This window comes from Felis catus, chromosome C1 (assembly GCF_018350175.1).
Source record: "Felis catus isolate Fca126 chromosome C1, F.catus_Fca126_mat1.0, whole genome shotgun sequence".
In the NCBI taxonomy this organism is placed as follows: domain Eukaryota; kingdom Metazoa; phylum Chordata; class Mammalia; order Carnivora; family Felidae; genus Felis; species Felis catus.
This window is the reverse complement of record NC_058375.1, coordinates 185,091,026-185,114,052: the sequence shown is the minus strand read 5'-3', so window position 1 is coordinate 185,114,052 and position 23,027 is coordinate 185,091,026. Positions and strand designations below refer to the sequence as shown.

General features: G+C 38.1%; 1 long non-coding RNA gene across 1 annotated transcript in view; it reads left to right on the top strand.

Annotated features, from left to right (window-relative positions):
- The first annotated feature begins 11,202 nt into the window (after window positions 1–11,202).
- Window positions 11,203–23,027, top strand: part of LOC123379236 — a 260,875-nt gene continuing 249,050 nt past the window's right edge. The window contains exon 1 of the long non-coding RNA XR_006583465.1: window positions 11,203–12,022. This is a non-coding gene — a long non-coding RNA (uncharacterized LOC123379236). The remainder of the gene's footprint in view (window positions 12,023–23,027) is intronic.

Genomic DNA, 23,027 nt, shown 5'->3' with positions numbered 1-23,027 from the left:
TTCCATACAGATATGTGATATAATTTTAAAATAGATAAACTCCTAGAGAGGAAAACTACAATGTTTGAGAAGAAAAATAACCTGTGTGAGAGCTACAGAAGACTATACATTGGAAACAAACAAACAAACAAACAAAAAGATGAATTTGAGGGTAGAGCAGTAGAAACTATCTAAAATGAAACAGCCAAAAAGGAAAAAAAAAAAGGTTTTTTGAAATGAAAAGAACATGAGTGAACTGTGGAACAACTTCAAGTGACCTAATATATGAGTAATTAGAGTTCCTAAATAAAGGTGAAGCAGGAAAAACAAAACAAAACAAAACTTGAAGAAAAAATGGCCAGAGATTATCCAAACTGAAATCAGGACCATAAACACACAGATCAAAAAAAAACCTCAGTGAATTCCAAGTAAAAGAAACATGAAGAAAGTGATACCAAGGCATATCATTATCAAATTGCTCAAAACCAGTGTTAAGAAAATCTTAAAAGGCAGCTAGAGGAAAAAGACATGTTACATACAGAGCTATGGATGACATCAGACTTCTCACTGGAGACAATGCAAGCAAGAAGACAATGCAAATTATTGAAAGAGAATAAAAACTGTCAACTTAGAATTCTATACCTGGCAAAAACACTGTTCAAAAACAAAGACAAAAATAAGATGTTTATAGGCATGCAAAAGCTAAAAGAATTTAGCACCAGCAGATCTATACTACAAGAAATGTTAAACATGGTCTGTCAGCCAAAAGGAAGGTTATACCAGATGAAAATCCAGGTCTACACAGAAGAGTGCAGAACACCAAAAATGTCAACTACATGGTTAATACATGACTTTTAAGTTTGATTAATACCTCCCTAAAAGATCACTGGCTGTTTGTAGGTTCGTAACATATGTAAAAAGGAAAATGCATGACAACTGTAGCATAAAGACCAGAAAGTGAGAAATAGATGTAGACTATACTTAGGAAAAATATACACAATATCACCTGAAGGTAGACTGTGATAAGTTAAAGGCATATATGATGAAACCTAATGTAACCACCATAATAACACATGAAAATGTTAGAGCACATAAGCCAACAAAATGAAACCATACAAGATATTAATCCAAAAGAAGGCAGAAAAAGAGGAAAAAGGAACTAAGAACAGATTGGGACAAATAAAAAAGCAAAATTATAAACTCAAACATAAACATATTTATCATCACATAAAATGTAATGCTAGTTTCAGACACAAATAGGGCAAGGTTTTCAAGTAAGTTGCATGACCAGGTAAACCAGAAACGCATGTCATTCACCATTGTTGCACCTGCAACTCTTCTTTGGTTCAAGCCAAAGGCTAAATGGAAATATCCATTCTGAACAGTTGATGGAGGATGAAAAAAAGATTCGCTCAGTGTTTTGGCACATGCTCAATATGTAGTACTTTAGTACGATAGCCCCACTCAGAAGAAGAGGTCCTAAAATACATAATTAAGCGGGAAAATCTCCCCAATTAGCAGGACTTCAGATGGTGCATCTGGTCATTCACTTTGTGTAAAAGAAAAATAGCTCGAGAGTACTTAGGAGTAGAGGCAAATGGCCTGACTGGTTTATCAAAAGCCAGAAAGAAGAAATATTAGAGCGATCATGGACCAGAGGATAGAGTAAGAGGTTTGCAGATGGGATTAAGAGAAGTATAGAACTGCTGTAGATAATGAAGCAGACAAAATAACTCAGTTGATTGGCTTCAGCCAGCCTCTCTCATTGGCTACCCAAGTGCCAGTAGAATGAGTATGTTCACGGAGTTTGGAGGCAGAAGTAGAAGCTATGTATGGGCTCTGCAGCATGGACTGGCACTCATCAAGGCTGACTTAGCTACCATCATTGCCAAATGTCTACTCCAACAGCCAGAGACCAATGCTAAGTCTAACATACAAACAGTTCTCTAGGAGACCAATCAGATACTTGGTTATTTGAATCCATTTGACACTTGGGTATTTTATTATCTTGGGTACTCTCATCCAAGAAAGGAGAGTAATTTATCTTCACCAAATTCACACATATTTCAGATATGAGTTTGACTTTTCCTGCCTGCCTCAGCCAGTGCCATTATCCAATGGTTTTCAGAGTATGTTAACAATAAACACAGAATCCTACGTAATATTCCATTAGACCAAGAAACCCACTTTACAACAAAGGAAGTGCAATGTTGGGCACATAATCATGGAAGTCACTACTTCTGCCATCTACCACATTATCAGGAAGCTGCCACCTATTATAGCTGTGGAAGGATCTTTTTCTTTTGCTCCCTCTTTTCCTTCCTTCCTTCCTTCCTTCCTTCCTTCCTTCCTTCCTTCCCTCCTTCCTTCCCTCCCTCTGTATTATTGAGGCATAATTGGCATGTAGTAAATTGTACATACTTAAAATATAGAATTTGATAAGTTTAGACATATGTATATAGCCATGAAAATGTTATCACAATCAAGATATTCATAAATCAAGATAATCAGAATAATCACACCCAAAAGTTTTTTCATACTACTTTGTTATTCTTTCCTCCCACTCCTACTTGCCCCCCAAACAACCACTGATCGGCTGTCACTATAGATTAGTTTGTATTACATAGAATTTTATATAAATGGAAACACACAGTATTATTTTTGTCATGCTTCTTATATATAGAATAGTTATTTCGAGATTTATCAGTGTTGTTTCTCGTATCAAAAGTTCATTCTTTTCAAACATTTTTTTATGTTTATTTATTTTTGAGAGAGAGACAGAGCATGAGCGGGGGAGGGGCAGAGAGAGAAGGAGACACAGAATCCGAAGCAGGCTTCAGGCTCAGAGCTGTCAGCTCAGAGCCCAATGCAGAGCTTTAGATCATGACCTCAGCTGAAGTCAGACCCTCAGCCGTCTGAGCCACCCAGATGCCCCAAAAGTTCATTCTTTTTATTGCCGAATAGTATTACATTGTATAGTTACACTACAATTTATCAATTCACCTATTGATGGCCATTTCAATTGTTTCCAGTTCTGTTTACTTTGAGTTTAGTTTGCTAGTTTCTTAAAGTGGAAGCTGAAGTGACTGATTTTGAGACTCTTCTAAGTATCTAGTGCTGTAAATTTCATTCTAAATACTTCTCTAGTTGCATCCCACTAATCATGTGTTTTTTCCTTTTAATTCAGTTCAAACAATTTCTGATTTCCCTGTTGATCTCTTCTTTAATTCATGAATTATTTAAAATTTTTTAATTTATAAATATTTGTGGACTACAATTTCTTTTGAGTGTATAGATTGTTCAAGTCCCTGTTTATTGCTCATGTATTTTCTCCCTGCTGTTCTATGTAACCAATCCATAACTCCCTCTCCCACTCAATTTTTCCTGGACCCTGTGGCTGCTACTCCAACTTTGCCACTCATTGTGATAATTGGGCTGGATTTGCTTCTGATGTTATGAGCCACCTAACATAATAGGATGTTATGATCCTATTCAGGGTCCTCTTATTTTCATTGGTATTGGTAAGCCCAGTTCTGTAACACCATCTCGCATTTCTAGTGCTGGACTATAGAGAAGCACCATCTCTGAGCTTCTCAGCGATGCTGTGGGTACTCTGATCAGTGAAGTCCTTACTGTTTTGATAAATAGAATATTTTTTAGGCTTTCCCATTTAACTTAGTGGACTTGGGTGTTTTGGCCTTCACTTCTATTTCCTTTCTAGGATTTAGTCTTTTTGCTCTTTTAGCAGGCCCAACGTATTTCTAACCTGGTTCTGCTGTGACTTACCCCAAGTTGTTGGACGGCACCAGGAGTGTGAGAGGGGGCATGAGGAGGCCTTTGTGTTGTCTTTAATCAAGAAGGGAATGCTACCATTTAACATGGAAGAGTGAGCCACTTTGTTAAATCGAGGGTGCATAAGGGAATATGGTAATTCATGATTCAAGAGCATCAACTCTGATGCCCTTATCACATGTCAGAAGCCCACTCCTTCCTAACTGGGATCCTACTCTTGACATAGCAGATTTTCCAGGGCTGAGAATCCAACCTTCTCTGCAGCTCTGCTACCCTTATAAATGGTGAATCTAATCCTCATCTTTTTCTGTCTTCCTGCTGTAGGAGATGCGAGTCCGAGGAGGACTTCTGGCTTTTACACCCTAACTTAATCGTAAATTCTCCTCAGTCTTTCACCATCTTTGTCCAATGCCTCCTTAGTTCTCAGCAACAGCCATCAGATTCCGTAGTGATTATAATTACTTCCTCCAAATTCTTAAATGCCTGACGCATTCCACCCAAAGTGTATTTTCTTCCTCTGGTATCCAGCTCCTGTTGACTGCTGGCGAAAGTTTCAGCCATTGCATAGCTATAGCATACTGAGGACTTTTAGTATTTCACCTACCGCCAGTGATCAGCAAGTGATTGGGCTCCCAAACCCCACTTTAGAATCTACTTTTTAGGACTGTTCCTGGAGCCAACTTTTTTAGGTTGTATTCCTCAGGAAACGGTGAGGTATAGCTTTGTGCATAGGTGGGTTATTGGAGAGCGTTCTTGACAGCCAGACTTTTAAGAGAAGGAGGAAAGTAGCATAGGGCAGAAGAGGAGCTGAACTGAGATGCGGTTGTAACAGAGGCCTCAGTTCATTATACGGGAGTCTGAAGCTGGGATGGCTCTTCATAGTTGTCACCAGTGATTTGACGCAGGCTCTCCCTAGAGAGGGAGCAGACCTGGAACATTGCCAGGATCACTGTCTTAGGTAAGTCGCATTTCTTCAGCCTAGGGCAATTTATGTGGAGTGCCTTGGCTATGAGCCATAAGCAGGTACCACTCTAGGTAGCTGAGGGAATGACACCCTTGGTCCTGAAATGGTGTCTGAATGGTGTACCACAGCATCCACTTTAAACATTTTAGGACTTTTTTAGCCCAAGTAGAGACTTTGATTAATATTAATAATTACCTGGGCATCAATATTTTTTTGGAGAAATGTTAACTAGCTTTAAATTCAGATATCACTAATCCAATTTATATACATTCAAGAATATAATAAAAGACTTAAGATAGCAAATTTGGAGGCTTTGGTGAAATAAAGATGGAATATGTCTGCCATTTTTCCATCATCCCTGTGTAGAATCCATACTGAGCAATGAAATGACATTAGTGTGCATTGAGCTATCATAACGTAACTCAAAACACTCTGGATCCTCCTGCTTTATGAACTGTCTTTCAATAACTTATTTTAGATTGTTTTTTTCCAGGGATCAGTCTTCTGTTTGATGGCTCCCAGTTTTTAAAATCCTGTTTCAGCCTGAGTCTAGGAATAAGTGGAGTGTTCATTCTTTTAATTCGATGTGTTGTCACTTTTTTTTTTCTCTGAAATTCCTCACAGATCATTGATTATAATCATATTTATACCAACAAATTCTTTTGATGTCTTAATACCAGTGCCAACCCTTTTATCCCTCTCTCTCTTTTTCATCATTGAAGTCAACTTCCCTTCACCTTTACATAGGCCAAGTTCCTCTCATTGCCCAAAGTGACTTTCAGTCGTTGGATTCTTATCTGGGTGTGACTATTCAATATTTGGAAAAGTAACACTAGAGAGATGGAAGCCATCACTTATTGGGATATTAAAAAAGTGGTGCATCCTAACCCTGGTAGTAAATAAGCAATTTATTTTTATTATGTTAGGATGAACACATTTAGTAAAGCACAAATTATTTCCATGGTATCCAAAAATACCAACGGTAAGTCTAGCATTCATAATAGGACTCAACATTGAAAGTCATAAACATAAAACTAAGCAGCAGTCTTGAGAAACTATTCCAAATGAGCCCATTAAGAGTTTGTGTTAGGGGCACCTGGGCAGCTCGGTCGGTTAAGTGCCCCACTTTGACTCATGGTTGGGTTCAGGCCCTGCATTGGGCTCTGTGCTGACGGCTCAGAGCATAGAGCCTGCTTCAGATTCTGTGTCTCCCTCTCTCTCTGCCCCTCCTCCACTAGCTCTCTGTCTCTGAAAAATAAATAAACATATATATATATATATACACATACACACACATATGCACATATATACATATATGTGTATGTATGTATGTATGTATGTATGTATATATATACATACATATATACATATAGATGAAGATTTTGTGTTTTATTTTTGTTTGGATGTAGAAATCATTATTAGCTCTTACTGATCCTTGAATTCTGGCATGAATGTGAGAGCAATTACAGTTTTGAAAGTTTTAGATAATATTTTATGAGAAATTAAGTAGCTAATTAACTAGAACATTTGATATGAAAAAGCTCAGCAGGTCATATATTTTATAAAGTAGCACTACTGAGAAATGATTATTTATCAAATTCTGAAAAAATCATTATTTCACCTACCATTTCTTCCAAAGCTCTCAGGGGACTTATTATTTTATACATTAAATTGGTCTACTAGAGTAATCAGCTTAGCTGTATAACACAGTATAACTATGAAATAGTATAACTATTTCAACACAATACTTATTGGTTAATATTTCTAAAAATAAGAATTACAGAGTGTTGTATCACTACATTTATATTTTTTCCATCTTTAATTACTGGCCTTGGCAGGAATAGTCAAAGACATCTATATTACTTGGTCTTCTTAGCTGCACCTAGTATGACTATAGAGTTCTCAGTTTTGTTGTAACAGAGCAGGGAAAACTGATTTTCTTTCTTCTTTTATTCCTGACTTTAGTCCTTTAGGGACTAAAAAACCTCTTCAGTTAGATGAATGTGTCTTGCATACAGCTGTGGAAATTTTCACATATCAGGAGAAATCAGCAACATGTACTGCTGAAAGAAGAAAAAAAAAAGATTACTGTTAAGTGAAGCTTAAAGGAAACACACCCAATGTTTGTGTAGGCAAATGAGTGAACACAGACCCTGGGGTCCCAAACACACCATTTTGGTGGATTATTATGCACAATTTGTCCATACTGACAAAATGATTAACTGTTTTGCATCTGTGAATTCATGACCCCAAACAGATGAAATGTAAATATGGCTATGTTGACAAATGGCTTGGTTGCAAATTCTGGTACAAACAAAGGCATTATAAGAAAAGAAAAGAATAGGAAAGGAAAGGAAAGGAAAGGAAAGGAAAGGAAAGGAAAGGAAAGGAAAGGAAAGAAAAGGAAAGAAAAGATCTATGTGAAATACATTCATGTCAATTTTCCTATCAGTCATTAGGACAACCTTTTCATTCTTTCAAAGAATAGCACTATGACCTTAATTATCTGTGCAGGTAAGTGGGAAAGATATTTAGAGGTAGAATTTTAGGGTGAAAGAAATGAGTAAGAAGTAAAGAGGGGCTCAGCCTCAGGAAGGAAAAGCTTTAAATGAAGCCTACCTCATTCCCCACAAAGTGGATGAGCAGGGAAATGATACTTAACTCAACATCTAAGGTAATGTTTCAATATATTCTGGCTTTAAAGAAACTTCGAGGTTCTTCACATTATACCTTTCCTACCTCAGAGAGGAAAGATATGGACACTATAAAAAGCTGGGCCGACATTCCTCAAACAGAGCTGCTGAAAAGATGCATATTCAATTTCTTTTTATTAATTTTTATTGTAGGCAAAAAATATAATCCTAGGAAATTCATCTAATAGGTGATAATTAGGGTAGTGTGATCATGAAAATGTAGGTGAATTACAAACTGTGGAAAACAGCTAATAAAACTAAACCCAACCAAATAAACAAACACCCCTAAAGGTGAGGACACATAGAGAATGAAGTGGCTGTTGCCTCAGCAATCTTAGATTTCATGTTTAATCCATGATACCATAACAATTTCCCCCAAACAATAATGATAGAAACAAGAATGAAAATTTCATGGTGTCTGCTTTACTCAAAAGTGATTTATAGTTATAGTCCTTGGTTCTAGACTACTGTTTCCCAACTTCAGTATGTATGTGCATCATCAGGGGATCTTGTGAAAATGCAGGTTCTAATTCAGCTGGCCTTAGAGTGCATTTCTAACAAGTTCCCAGATGACACTGATGTGGTGAGTTCAAGGACCACGCTTTGAGAAGCAGAGATTTAGAAAACTTGGAAGAGCATCTAAACAATATTAATTAACAATTGACCAATTAGATCTGTGAAGAAAGGTGAGGACTTCTGGGAAAAAGAGTGAATGTGGAAAGAAAACGAATAATGAGTAAGAAAAAGAATAAAGAATATAAAAGGCTCTTGGCAGAGTTTTCTTATTCCACAGGTAATAGGATCACAAGTGAGTTTCCATGAAAGCTTAAAGAGTCTATGCAATATCTGGAAGAATTTTGTGACAGTGAAACATGCTGAATATTAAAATAAGTTACTCAGAGAGGCCAGGCAATCTCCTACCAAGAGTTTGGGATGATTGAAGAATGGTCCTTCCTTAGAAAAAACGGATTTTCTTTATCACTTTTATTTTAATGTTTATTTTTGAGAGAGAGAGAGAGCTAGAGAGAGCACGAGAGCACAGGAGCAGAGGAGGGGCAGAGAGAGAGAGAGGGAGACTAGAATTCCAAGCAAGCTCTGTGCTGTCAGTGCAGAGCCCAACAGAGAGCTCAACATGGGGCTCGATGTGGGGCTTGAACTCACTCTCATGACCTGAGCCAAAATCAAGATCATGAGCTAAAATCAAGAGTCAGATAGTCAACCAGACTGAGCCACCCAGGTGCCCCTTCTTTATCATTTCTTAAAAATCTCTTCTTGATTGGCTTATTCGGTTAAGCGTTTGACTTTGGGTTAGGTCATGATCTCATGTGCTGACAGCTCAGAGCCTGGAGCCTGCTTTGGATTCTGTGTCTCCCTCTCTCTCTCTGCCCCTCCCCTGCTTGTGCTCTCTCTCTCTCAGAAATAGTTAATAAAAAAAAAATCCTCTTCTTGATGAGTATGTATGGAATTGCCATATCAGTTTGGTAATTTTAATAACATTTGTATTAAAAATCACCTAGAAGCCAATGTAAATATCAGAGCTGACTTCAGACTGCATGTACAACACCATTTTTGGCTACTTTATTTATTTATTTATTTATTTATTTATTTATTTATTTATTTATTTATTTAGGTGGGGGGGAGAGCGCTCTTGGAGGAAGACATGAGATTACTTCACTTTGGATGGGATAGTCCCTATACAGCATTCATTTTCTTGTTAGCTAGCTAGAAAAAAAGTGAAAAAGTTTTACTACTTGAATTTATATAATTTTTAAAAACAAAACTTCATAATCAGTGAAAGTTTCACAAATATTGTCTCAGTTAAAAAATGCATTAAAAGGCAGAGAGACAGAGAAAGAAAGAAGGGAAGAAAGAAGGAGAGAAAGAAAGGACAGAAAGAAAGAAAGAAAGGGAATACCTTCATGCTTGGTCAAATTCTTAGGTTCATTTTCCCATCCTTCACAGAAACCCCCCCCCTTTTTTTTCCCAAAGGATCTTTGCATTCTAGTGGTGCTTTGAGAGTTGTGAAAAGGAGTAAAATCATCATATTATATTCTTTTTGTAATTTATTAAAGACATCTCCTATGACTCTTGCTTTGGTAACTCTAGGCTTCGTGGCTGAGTACTACAGTAGAAGGCCAGGTAAGAAAAGATAGGCTGTAAGAGCTAATGTATACAGTGCTTTCTATTAGTCAGACTCTATTCTATGTGCTTTTTGTACGTTAACTTGTTTGATGAGGATGTGGGCAAGGTTCAGCAACAAAAGAAAAAATTATCAAATACAACATATTCACACTCTCCACCTCAAAAAGAAAAAAAAAAAAAGAATGGGAGGAGTGCTTGGGATAGCTCTGTTTAGCTCTCTGGTGAACGTCAGTGATGTTGACAGAAACCAATTATACACAAGGTGCTATAGAGTTGAAGGCAAAGTTGTATGGAATGAATCTAAATGTTTCCAAGCACATTCCAGCAATGTACTATAACATCCCTGACCATAGGTCCCAAGGCAAATGCTGGCACATTGGACCTCATTGTAAACTCACTCAAGTTGTTCTGTATGTATTTCTACCTCAATGAGTCAACAAAGGGAAGGATACATTTTTGGAAATATTAAAAAAAAAATGGGTGGTGACCCTCAGAGCAGAGAATACCTCCCTCTCTTACCTTCTTTTCCTTCTGAACCCCAAAACTATGTACCACTGATATTAAGGGTTAAATGGTAGTTACGATAATTCTTCTGATACAAAGGTTGTAATGAAGTTCTATACCACATATTTGTATAGTTGGGTAAAATTAAAATGATCAGAGAAAAATTCCATTGTTCTAGAAAGCAAGAGTAAGAAGGACCGAGGAGGTACTTTGGGACTCTTGTAAGTAGTCAAGAAGGGAAATCCATCACAGTTTGGGGTTTTCACTTTCTTTTAATATGAGGGACCATAGCACATATCCTCTATTAAATGGGGTGAGAGGAGATTGAGGGGAGGGAAAGAGGCATGGAGTGACATCTGCTCTCAAAAGGCACTTGAAAGGTACCCATGCAATAGTATGGGGGGGAGGGGTCTCTGCACTGAGAGGGAGATGACCGCACATTGCAGACAGGCTGCCTGAAAGGAGGCGAACTAGTAACAAGTCAAAAAACATGCAGCTCAGTTAGAGGTCCGCTCATCTTGGTTCTCTGGCTTTCTGCTTTCAGTCAGCTGGGAGTCTGATTCAGGATTTGAAGACAGGCTGAAAGCCATTTGCTAGGTGTCGATACCCGGCTAGCCCAAAGTGCACCTGATGCTCAGACAAACATTTCCATTGTAAGGCTTTATTAATTTAGAACGGCTTAATTTTAACATATAAAATATGAGTTTCTAAGCCAGCCTAAAAAAATAAATTAAAAATTAAAAAAGTTGACCCTGCTTAAAAAAAAAAACTTATTTGAAAAATTAGCAAAATGTCTCAAAACTCCCACTTTGGGGAAAAAAGAGTAATTCCTCGCAATCAACGTTATTAATTCCTTAGTTGTGAGGTCTCAATGCCTGGTTAATTAAAGGGATTCAGAATCTTCTCAGTATGTACTCTGTGTGTTAAAAATAATAGCCAGAGAATACTTTGCCACCAGTAAGTGGGTGGTAGGAGGAAGTGGAAAAAATAAAAATTCACAATGCCTAATGGTTTATTAATAAGTTTCGTCTTCATTTTGGAATGTGGACCACTATTACATGTGTGTCTAATCACTCTCTGATGGATGGAATGTTTTCAGCCATCAATTCAAGAGACAGACACACTTCATTATTTAAAAAGGGGGAACTTTGCAAGTGACCATCCTGTAGCCATTCTCAATTCTCTACATTTGCAGACAAGCTGGCAAACAAACGTTGTCCTTGAGGCTTTCCATCTGCGCCCACGAACTTTGATTAGCAATTGAAAGCAGGGTTTGTTTGTTTGTTTTGTTGGTTTTGGATTCAGGGGCTATTCACAGCTTTCTGCTGATGGTGATGCATCATTACTTTGCTGGGGGAAAGGGCCCAGAATAGCCCATCGCTCTGTTCTCCTCCCAGCGTCCAAGAAGAAAAAACCAAACTCACCCAGGATTTCGAATTGGAGCCAATTAACTAATTTAATCAATCAGGTAATTAGCTCATCCATTCAATACATGTGGTGTTAATGAAGTAAGGACTGGATAGATAATTTCAGCATGTAAATTTTGTAAGGATCCCCAACAAGTAACCTATTCTTAAGACAGGCCCATGCTTTACTGTCCGCGTCCACGGTCAAGGACCTCCAAAAGAGGTAATTAAAAAATAATACCTGCTTAGAAAACTTACACTCTTTCTTGTTCATGTTATAAATATAACAAATTCCCTGTTTGGTGTTTCAACGCCCTTTACTTCTCTCTTAATTTGTCATTACTCTCAAGTGGAATCATTAGTTCAATTAAATATACTTCGTGACTTGTTCACTCAGCTTTCAGGCCACTCTGCTTGCACCTGGCGCCCTCTGGCCACTTCCAGGCCCCTGCTTCCTCCACGCCCAGCGGGCCTCCGGCTCCGCTTTGCTTCCGCTTCCGCTTGCAGTGATGCCTGCCGGTCCTCCTTCTTCCCGCGTTGAAGTAAGTGATGTTTACCTGGTAGATAGTGCTCTGGGGTCTGGGGCTACTGTATTAAAGAAGACCGGGCCTATGCCCTTGGGAATTTGGTCTGCGCTTCCGAAATTCTGGCTGTCTTGTTCCTCCACTTGAGGTCTTTCATCATCCCCTCCCAGCACTGGACGACTGCGTGGCAGAAGTCATTTTTTTTGTTTGTATCCAGCGTGGAAAAGCATGATTGATAAATAAGTGCTTTATAAATGTGCGGTGAATGAATGATTCGGTCCAGTCCAGCCACTCCCTGAGATTGTGTATAAAGCTGTACTAATAATAACTTACATTTATTTGGAGGTTTCAGATTGTAAAATGCTTTCACAAACCTTCCCTCATTTGATCCTCATTATTTTTCTAATGAAGTAAATGAAGCTGTTAGAAGCACGCAGATGAATAAACAGGGGAGCTCAGCACCAGGCTCCCACAGCTATTGTGCAAGGAAGGGGAGGCCTTGGAACACTGCTCTTCCCACCACATCACTTATCTTATTTGTGTAACTTCTTTAGTATTGGTTGTTTCTTTCCCTCGGACCCGTGGCTCTCATGTTTTATTCATCAGAGTTAGAGTTACCTGGAAAGCTTGTTAAAACAGATTTCGGACTCGAACCCTAGAGTTTCTGATACAGTAGGTCTGGAGTAAGGCCCAATAATTTGCATTTTTAACAAGTTGCCCGATATCTTCACACTGTGAGGACGACCATCTTACAGTCATAAAAGTCTTGAAGAGCAAACATGGTTTTCTAGCTCCTCAGTCGTTCGGTTATCCTTGTTCAGTTATCGTCGCACAATTGCTTTGTTGTGTCATTTTAACAACTAACTCACTGTCGGGGGGTTCTTTTTTCATTCTGGAATCAAGTTTTATGCAGTTGAAATAGATTTCACTTGTTTTATGGCAAAGATTCAGAACAGCTGTGTGGGCTCTTCTTATACTTATTTAGTAAGTGTTTCTCAACTTGTTTTTCAACAAGTGTGGTCCAACAACCACATGCAATAGCATCATCAGGGTGCTTAATAGAAATACCCATTTCTGGGGCCCAGCTCTGAACCACTAAGTCAGGCTCCGTGGGGTTGGGGCCTAGTAATAAGCCTGTTAACAAGTGCCTGAGGTGAGTCAATTATATACCAGAGTTCCAAACCTCTGCACTAAAACCATTTTAAGATTCTTTTTTCACTTGTATCTCCTCCTAGATGAAAAACTCAAGCTTCTTTAAGTTTCCCTCCTAAAGTTAATTTTCCAGATTTTCTCTGAACCCTCTCCAACTTGTTTGAGTAGCAGGGGATGAATTTTTGGGCATGTTTTCAAAGAGTTCTGCATGCCGTTTCCATGTGTGGGTTTCTGCCCAGTATTTACAGAGAAGTTTTTAAATAGGCAGTAAAGTTTTGGAAAGTGACTACTGAAGATGTGAAATGGACTAAGCAAGGAAAATTTAAAAAGTTGCCTTAACTTTCTTTCACATAAGATGTCTTTGAATTTTATATTTAATCTTCAGCCTGAAACTTGGTTTTCCATAATTATTATCTTGAATGAACCTGACTCTGCAAACACTACTTAAAAATATTTTATATATTTTAGGTCTCAAAGTCCTCCAGATCCTCTTCACTGACTATGGTTCATGAATTTTCATTGGGGAAATAACATTGTTTCAGGGAATATTTTTTTATTTTGGAGTAGATCCTTAGCACTACATCTATGAGTTTGTTTTGTTTTTCCAAGTTAGTGTTTTCAAGATAGTGGGAATTGCCTTTTTGGTTTAGGAAACTGTTTCTTTCAAGGGTCCTGGGAATTCTGGAGTGACTAGAGTGGCAGATCTGTAATTGGTCTGGAGTAGGTGATCTGCACAATTGCTTCACAGGCCTTGAAAGTAACATTTTTTTGGCTCGTGTCAATAATAGATGTCAGCTTGTTCTCAGCACACCCAGGAGTTCATAAGATTTAGTAGAAGGGTGGGAAGCTCTCATATCATCTCTAACCCTGACCCTCGTGTCACCCTCTTCCACATTTGAAGATGCTCATGATTACATTGGACCCAGCTGGATAATCCAGGCTAATCGCCCTATCTTAAGGTCAGCTGATCAGTTCATTCTTTTTGCAAACAGAATTACCCTTTACCTTGTAAGGTAACATCTTCACAGGTTTCAGGTATTAGGATGTGGACATCTTTAAAGGACCATTATTCTGCCTACTATAAGATTCCATTTTTAGAAATGACTAATAATGATAATTTAAATTCTCAAATTTAGGAGAGGACAGTAATAACAACATCACCTGGGAACTCCTTAAATATGCAAATGTCAGGTTCTACCCTAGATGTACTGGATCTGAAACTCAAGGACTGGGGCTTGGCTGTCTGTCGTTTAATGAGCCCTCTGGTTGGTTCTGATGCACACTAATGTTTAAGAATCACTGTTTTAAGTAATATAAGGAACCTGAATAAAAATTCAGGCGAATTCTCTATTTTGGCTTAAGACTGTCAGTTGATAAAGAACTCTACATTTTACTTAGAATTGAAGGTTTCAGAAACCTAAAGGGTTCTAGAGGTGCCATGGAACCTCTGAGGATGCACACACACCAAGCAATACATGACAGTTCGATCTTCTCAATTCCACATTGACCTAAGCAGCTTGATTTGTATTATTATTATTAAGGTTGGCAGGGGTGGCAAGGTTGGATAACATTTCTATTGGAAAGAGTTACCACTGCTAAATTTTTTTCTGGAAATGACTATATGTGTTGGATATTATTTACGACTTTATGAATTAGGTCTAGCAGAAGTATCCCACATTCTTGCTGTTGACTTTTGCTGCAGGTTTAGCTCAGAGAAAATGCAGAGCAACCTAGAACCTTGTAGCATGTTTAGATAAGAAAAAATATCCAAGACTGTCCATTCACCTTTAAAACCAACAAAAAACTTTGTCTTTAGTTTATCTCATGCAAACAGAGCCTCTGAGGCAGTGATGGACTTCCCCAAAGTCCCACAACTAGAAAGTGGAGTTAATATGACATTATACAGCCTATGGAGGAGTCATCAGCTTATTTGTGGCAGTTGATGGTATCTGCATGGAAAGTTGGCCACTAAAAAACACCAAAAAACAAAACAAACATAAAAACAACCAAAAATTAAAGGCTTGTCCAGTTGCTGTTTGTCTAAAGCTGACATCTGAGAAGAACTTTCCCAGGGACAGGCAGCACCTGGAATTACCAAGTGTAAATATAATAGGAAGAAATAAGCATGAAAGGAGCTTGAAAAATCCATGGTTTGAGTGTGTGCTTTTTACAGCTTTGTGTGAGGACCTAGTTTTTTCTTTAACATGCAGAAGTCTTCAGAGTTAAAGCAGCAAGGGGACCTCTCTAGGCCTCCTGCCCTTCTCAGATTTCTTCCCTTCTTCCATGATCTTTCTTGTCCACTCCATATCTGCAAAGTGACCATCCTGAATCTGGTTTTCCTGTTATTTTAAGACCTTTTGGATTTACATAAAGTTTTCAACGTATTTTCCAATAAAGCACTCAACATTTAAAAATATTAATTAAAACATGTGACAGGCACTCTTATAAATCCTGCTGTTCCAAGGCTGAGCCAAATCGACAGAATTTCTGGTCTTACTGAGTTTAAATAAGGCCACATATTTCCATGTCTTCCACTGCTGGATTACGCCAATGCTTTTGTTGTCATTGTTGTTGCCTTCCACCAGTCCAGTTGGTCTAACCACTTTATAATGTTACCTATTGCTTTCACATTTATCTCTGATGTGCACAGATTTTGAAAGCTAACTTTATAATGGTCTGAAATCATATGCTATTTTAGGAAGGATTATTTAGATTATATTTCCAACTGCCTTCAGGCTGTTTCCATTTTTATATGGGCGGCTTCCTCTGTTTTCTGAATCTAGTTAGGCTTGAGAGGCATCATGAAATAGGTCAGATGAACTTGGATTTGGATCTTAGTGTTGCCCCTCCTTCTCTATAGATAGATGTAGAATATATGTATGTATAAACTTGGGAATTGCGATGTAATATTTCTAAGCCTCAGTTTTCTCAGTTAAAATGGATTGTATAATTACCACATGAGGTGGTTGGGAAGATTAAAGTATGTATATGATGATGTATATGTATAGCTACACATATGGAGAGATATTTAAAACCATGACTCACACATAATGGGTGCTCCATAAGTATGACTCCACATCCCCACTTCTTCCTTGTCAATTATTCTTATGAAATATGAACTCTTGGTTTTCTCCTCAGCCCCATCACTGTAAGTCATGTGTGAAGATCCCTACATTTGTCTGCTATTGCTTTGTTGGCCCCAACCCTTGACTTGTAATCTTTCTACAGGGTTGATTTCGCGTGTTAACTCCTACTCATAGGTGTGTGTTGTATACTTCTTTCCTCTTGCAGTACTCTGTCTGGATTTATTCTTGCTTTACATCTATGTTACCTTGACAGTACTACCTCCATCATCTGCCTTGCAAAATCTGTTCACGCTGGTGCTACTTGTTGCTTTTCTTTCCTTAGATGCACCGTGCTCAGTTTTACCTCTGAGTCTTTGCTTATGCTGCGGTAGGATTGTAAATTGTACTGGAGGCAACCTTAACGTCTAAGCATTTTCTCTCAAAATTCACTAATATGCTGCCTATGCTTAATATGACTTATAGGGTCTCTTTGGTTGTAAGCTACAGAAATCAAATGAGCTTAGGCCAAAAAAGTACATTATTATGGAATCCAAGTACAGTTTGTATAACTAAACTGTGGGAGGACAGGGATTCAGCAGAATGCTTCGAACAGCTGGAACCAGAGACTAGATGTGCCTCAGGACTTACGCCATCTCCTCACTGGTTCTCTCACCCTCTGGTTTCATACTGTCACTGCAGGCTTGATTGTTTCACATCTTTGGCCCTCCAAAAAGCCTCCATCAAAGGCTCCTCCAAAAAGGGGAGACTGACTTTTTTCAAAGGACTCTGATTGGTCTGGCTAAGGTCAGGTGCCATTTCCTGCACTGTTTAACTTTGTCGTGGGAACATGGTGTAAAAGTATGCAACTTCCTGTTGTAGTTGTGTGCTAGTGTGTGTGGGGGGGGTGAGGTGGGGGGAGGGGTATGGCTGGGAGCTATTCCCAGGTGAAGAGAAGGAAGAATGCTGGATGTCAAAACCATAGGTGTGTTATTAACAAAATCTTTGGATGTTTGGGGGTGAATTTGTTGTGCTCTTTTGAATTTGTCATTCTGGAAGGTAGCACCATCTTATACAACAGCTCCTTTGATATTAATGAGAGAGATGTTATATTGATCTTGATGGTTCACTGGCATGCCTAAAGAGACATTTATTATATGATTATAATTCTACTTGCAAGGGCTTTATGTGAGTGAACTTGGGAATATAATTAATTATTATGTTCTGGATGTAACCACCAGCCATTTAGATAATATTCATAATTGTGTCACACGGTTTCAGCTTAAGGTTTCACCTGTTTGAACATAAACCTGTTCTTCAACAAAGTAACTTATGAAATCATCTTCTATATTGACCACTGATTATACATAGCTGCTGCTGAGCACCGGATAGCCTACCAATAATACTCCCTGACAGTATTTTCATATCTTGATCAGCCTTTATTTTAGATGGTCTTTTGGTACATTGAATATTACAAAGAACAAGAATAGTTATTACAGAACAAATCAAATCTTTATTCTATAAAATAGAATCACATTCTTTTGGTAAAGGAAGTTGTTTCTAGTCATATACTGAAGTTCTACTTAGCTTTGCAGTACCTTTTCATCTTAATGAGACTCTCAAAATTTAAGAAAATCTTGATTAAATTTGTATCTATTGAAATTAAAAAGGAAACAAAAGAAATATCAGCATCTGAATCAGACTTCAGGTTTCTAATGACCCTGTGCATTTTTCTTTCTCTAAATTTAATAACTGAAATGAAATGTTAGTACTTAACAGTCGGACTCCTCTATGATTTTGGTTATCTTACTAAATAAGCTGCTGACACAGCATGGGAGCTTGTGAAGGATAAAAAAAGATCGTCTCTGGTCTGAGCTAAGACACCCTCTCCTACTGCTTTGCCTTACATATGCCTGTGTGGGACTAAACATCTGGTAGACCACTTATTATTTGTGAATGAGGGCAATTATCCCTGGCACAGGTGTGTTATCCTCTGAAAGATCTTATTTCATTCTAATATAGACATGTCTACAAATAATTTATGAGATACACTTATAGTCATTTTTCCCATGGAGAATAATTGCTAAGCTGTTTTTCACTTTTTCTTCTTTCTTTCCTAAAGTTTTGGGCTGCAACATCTTTTATCAAAGATGAAAATTGTAGGATATTTGGTGAATATAAGTACTAAATAAGACACTGGTCTTTCTCTGTAAATCTTAGAGAAGATGCTATAATTTCCCCGAATCTGTTTCAAGACCACATCACCCTGTAGTCCATGGGTTCTTGGCAGTAGCCCTTGGTAGCACTTTCCTTCAGTTTTTGGCCACGCTATGTGTCTTTTTTGATGTCACCAGTGGATATGGAAGTCTAGTGCTCAGCATCATGTTCATTCACTTCTTTGTGAGCTTCCCTCATGTTTTGCTCTTTGATGCATAGCTTGATTCTGTGGACACTTGCCTGAAAATCAAGGAACTCCTAATTCTTTGAAAATCAAAAAGTATCATTTGCATTTTACAAGTTTGCAAATAATTAATATAGTCATTAACAGACATGGCAGGACTTTAGACTCATTCCCTAACAGGCAGCATTCTTTTTCAAGTCCATTCTACATTATTTGAAAATGGAAACAATGTAATCTTTCCTCTCTACAGGGTCTGTGTTGTTCCATATAGAGTATCTTTGATGGATATTTACACATTGAGATGTTTATAACATGAAAAAGAAATTATGGGTCAAAAGCAGTGCTTAGTAGGCAGATTATTTTGGATAAATCATTTAACCTCGTTGAATTCAGCAAACTGGTTAAGCATATGGACTCTAGAAACACAGACCTGGGATTGAGTACTGGCTTTGTCCCATTACTCACTATATGACTTACCTTAAACTTCAGTTTTCTAAATATAAAACGGGGATAAAAGTCATGTTAACATAAGATAAATTTGTCTAGAATGTTTAGCTCAATGCTTTATAAGGCATTAAATTATTATCAAGTGCTCACTGCATATTAACCATTACATTGGTAAGTATGAAATGAAAATAATACCTGCCTTGCCTATCTCAGAGGTTATTAAAAGTACCAAGTGGTGACATATGTATAAAGCACTACTACATAATAAGAGGCTTTTTAAAAAATGTTTTGTAAGCTGTAACTACACTGTGTGAAAGAATCCTTGCTTTTAGCAGTGCCAAAATTTTGGACATTCTTGTTCACTATTGTATCCGTAGCACTTAGCATGGTATCAGACACAAGGTAGGAGTTCCAGAAGTTCTTGTTGAATGAAGTAATTGTGTTGCTTATTTTATCACTTAAAAAAATAAATTTTTTTAATGTTTATTTCTGAGAGAGAGAGAGAGAGAGAGAGAGAGAGAGCGAGAGCCAGAGCAGGAGCAGGGGAGGGGCAGAGAGAGAGGGAGACACAGAATCCAAAGCAGGCTCCAGGCTCTGAGCTATCAGCACAGAGCACCACTAGGGGCTTGAACTCACAAACCACAAGATCGTGACCTGACCCGAAGTCAGATGCTTAACTGACTGAGCCACCCAGGTGCCCCTATCACTTTTCAAAGCATAAAACAAATTCTAATCCTTTCTTTTACCCGTGAGGTTTTTAAATTTCCTTGGTTGGAAATCACTGGAAAAAAATCAAGATCAAATTCTCGGTTTTCCTCTTTTGAAGGTGTGGAGAAGGAGTCATCCCAAATATAATGAAATATCCTTAAAGGTGAAATAAAAGCAAATTAAAAGGTATCCTCACCTTTAATTTCTGCAGTCTTTCAGTTGGTATTGAGTGGATTTGCTAGCAACAGAATAAAAGTGGAAAGTCTGCTGGGCTGATAATCAGAACTGGAGATCAGCTGAGTCAGGGTTAGCAGTTAGGTGGCTTTGTGTTCACTGAGAAAAAAGATAACTGACTTTAAAGACTACTCCTTATCTTGCTTTCACTTTTCCCTCAAAAGAGAGTAGAGCACTAAAAGAAAAGTTTTCACACAGTCAAAAGAAAGGAAGTGGAGGGGAAAGAGAGGAACCATTTCTTAATGGCCAAAAAATAATACAATCTTTGTTGCAATGAATGTAGTTTAAATGTATTGTGTATGTAGTTTCTTATGGACCTAAAATATTCTTCCAAAAAATTTGTTCACCCATCCTCTCCATAACTTTTTTCCCTGCCAAACTATACTCGTGTCTCCTATCGAGGGCTGAGTGGAGAGTGACGCATGATCATTTTTGGTTTTGGTTCCAAATAGTGTTTCTGTTCATGAATGAAGAGATCATTGGAACCCTAGAGCTTGTCTGATTTAGATTAAATATCAATATTGATTAAGTAATCTAGTAGTTCTCAACCTGAGTTGAGCATCCTGTTTACTAGAGAAACTTCTTAAAACTACAGAAAGAATCCTCTTCAAGACCCCTTTATTCAGGAAACTGGGGAGTTAAGGGTGAAAGAGGCTGGGGGCTTGCATTTTGAAGACATTCTAACGCAGGTGACTCTGATCATGGCCACCACTGACCCGGTTCAATGTAGCTATTTTTACAAAGGAGGAATTTTGAACCAAGAGAAGGGAAGTGATTTCTTTAAGTGTATGCTAGCCACCTATTGAAGAGTTCCCAATGCTTTAAGACAAGGGTTCGGAAAATGCACAGCCCAGAGGTGTGTATTTATTAGGGCAATTGAAGAGATTCTGTACCTGACCAAAGGCTAGAGTCCCTAACAGATAATGAGTAAATCTTTAGTACTGAACTTTTTCTTTTCCTCACTCAGATCTCCCAGCCATTTGCTCCCAAATAGCATGTGACAGCATTGCTGGAATTGGTAGGAGCTCAAGCATAGTGAAAAAGAAATTAATGCCTCACCTGCTGGAAACAAATGCAAGAAATGGTGAGACTTTCATGTCTCCTTATGTAACCTGTGTTCTTATTAGTTGGGGCTTTGAGTGTAAACCTAAATATTAGTTATCTTTCTCCCATTAATTATTGTCACACAGATTTAAAGGGTCAGAGACTTGGAAGTTAATGCCTCATTCAGTGTGGGAAAAGTAACACTATGCACTTTGGCTGCTGTTTTTCTTTCTGGCTGACTGCAGACCAAATGTTTCTGCCCTATCTCAGCTGGCTGGAAAGATGCTAATTTGCATAGGATGGCAATTTTCATGGTGGGAAGGGGCAGCTTCAAACTCACTCTTGGTTTCAGGTGAGACTGTGGATCTCAGGACTTATGCCCAGTGTATCCATCATGTTTTGTACCAATTCTTTTTCTGTATAAAAGATAATCTTTGTGTGTCTCCTCACTGTGACCATATTGGATTTCTCTTGTGGCAAGCAGTTTTCTTTCCTGCAAACTAAAGAAAGTCCAAAGCTTCTTGTATTGTTTTGTTCAGAGGCAAGTGATGAAGCATGGGGTTGGGAGTCTTAAAAAAAAACAAAAACAAAAACAAAAGCAAAAATTGAGGTTCTGGTCTTAGCTAGCTGTGAGGCTTGAGCATGTTGATTAAGTTTTCAGAGTCTTAGATTCATCATAAAATAAGAATAATAGTAGATACTTGGCTTATCACATAGATTAAATGAGGAATTTGAAGGTGAAATGGTAAAGCAAGCAATTACAATTTGTTGCAATAAAAAAAAAAACTACATTCACTTTTGATCATTTCCAACATTGATTGTGATTCTCAGTGGGAAATGAATTCTGCCATCGGACTCCTTGAGGAAATGGTACTTCTTCTATGGAACCTTTATTAAAAATCGTGTCCCAGGTGAAGAATACACTTAAAAGAAAGTGAGGAGCCCGTTCTTAACAGGTGGTGAGATCTTATAAAGACACCACCAAGCACGTGGACAGATCAGCGGGAAAGCATCATCTGGCAGTCAGAGAAGGAACAGTGGCTGGATATGCTCACCTGGCAGTGGACAGGTGGAGAGGCAGCAGGAGAGCAACACCATTGGCTCCAATACTTGACATTAATCACATTCCTATGGAAATGCTGCAATTTTTACAGCATACTCATAGAAGGAAACTGTCAAATTCTATTGGATGTTTACTTACACTTTATTTAAGGATCAAACAAATAAGTTAAACCACCAAATGATTTTATCCTAGTAACATCCTGAAACAGAATGGAGAAATAATAAGTTTATCATAGTGACCAAACCTTGAGAATTCTATAATGGTTTGAGGGCATGGCCTCTCTTTTGTGGTAAGAAATTTTTTTTTGCAGGAAAAATGCTGGCTAGTATACAGCTTGTTTCTTAAAATGTAACGCTTACCCTCAGACAGCAATTTAATTTTCTCTGGGGTCACTGGAGGGTGTTGATTCTAGCAAAAGGATTTTACTTATTTGCCTGTTGAGAGAGCAGAGTGGCAGGCATGAATAGAGTGACAGAATAATTTGCTCAGGCAATGCAACTCAATGGCTTGCTTCTAAACCCTTTGGTTCACACCACAGAGGTTATCCACAGAGGGAAGGTTGATTCTCTTGAAGACTGTGGAGGTTGGCTGGATAAATATTTAGTAAGCATTTATTAATGAATAGTATTTCTATTGCCTGCTTCTTAATGTGCCCATTATCTTCAGGCTTCTGTTGCAATACTTATAATTTGTTGTTCATGAATGACAAGTCTTAAGCAGGTGGTTCCAGGTTGGCTTCACAGTTGAACATCATCATCAAAGATCTGCGCTCTTATAATCTTTCTGCTTTGTTATACTAAATACATTGAAAGTATCTCCCCTCATAGTCTCAGGATGACCTGTTGTAGCTCCAAACATCATTTTAAAGTAGGGAACAGGGTTAGGAGAAGGGAGGCCTTTCTCTTCCATGTC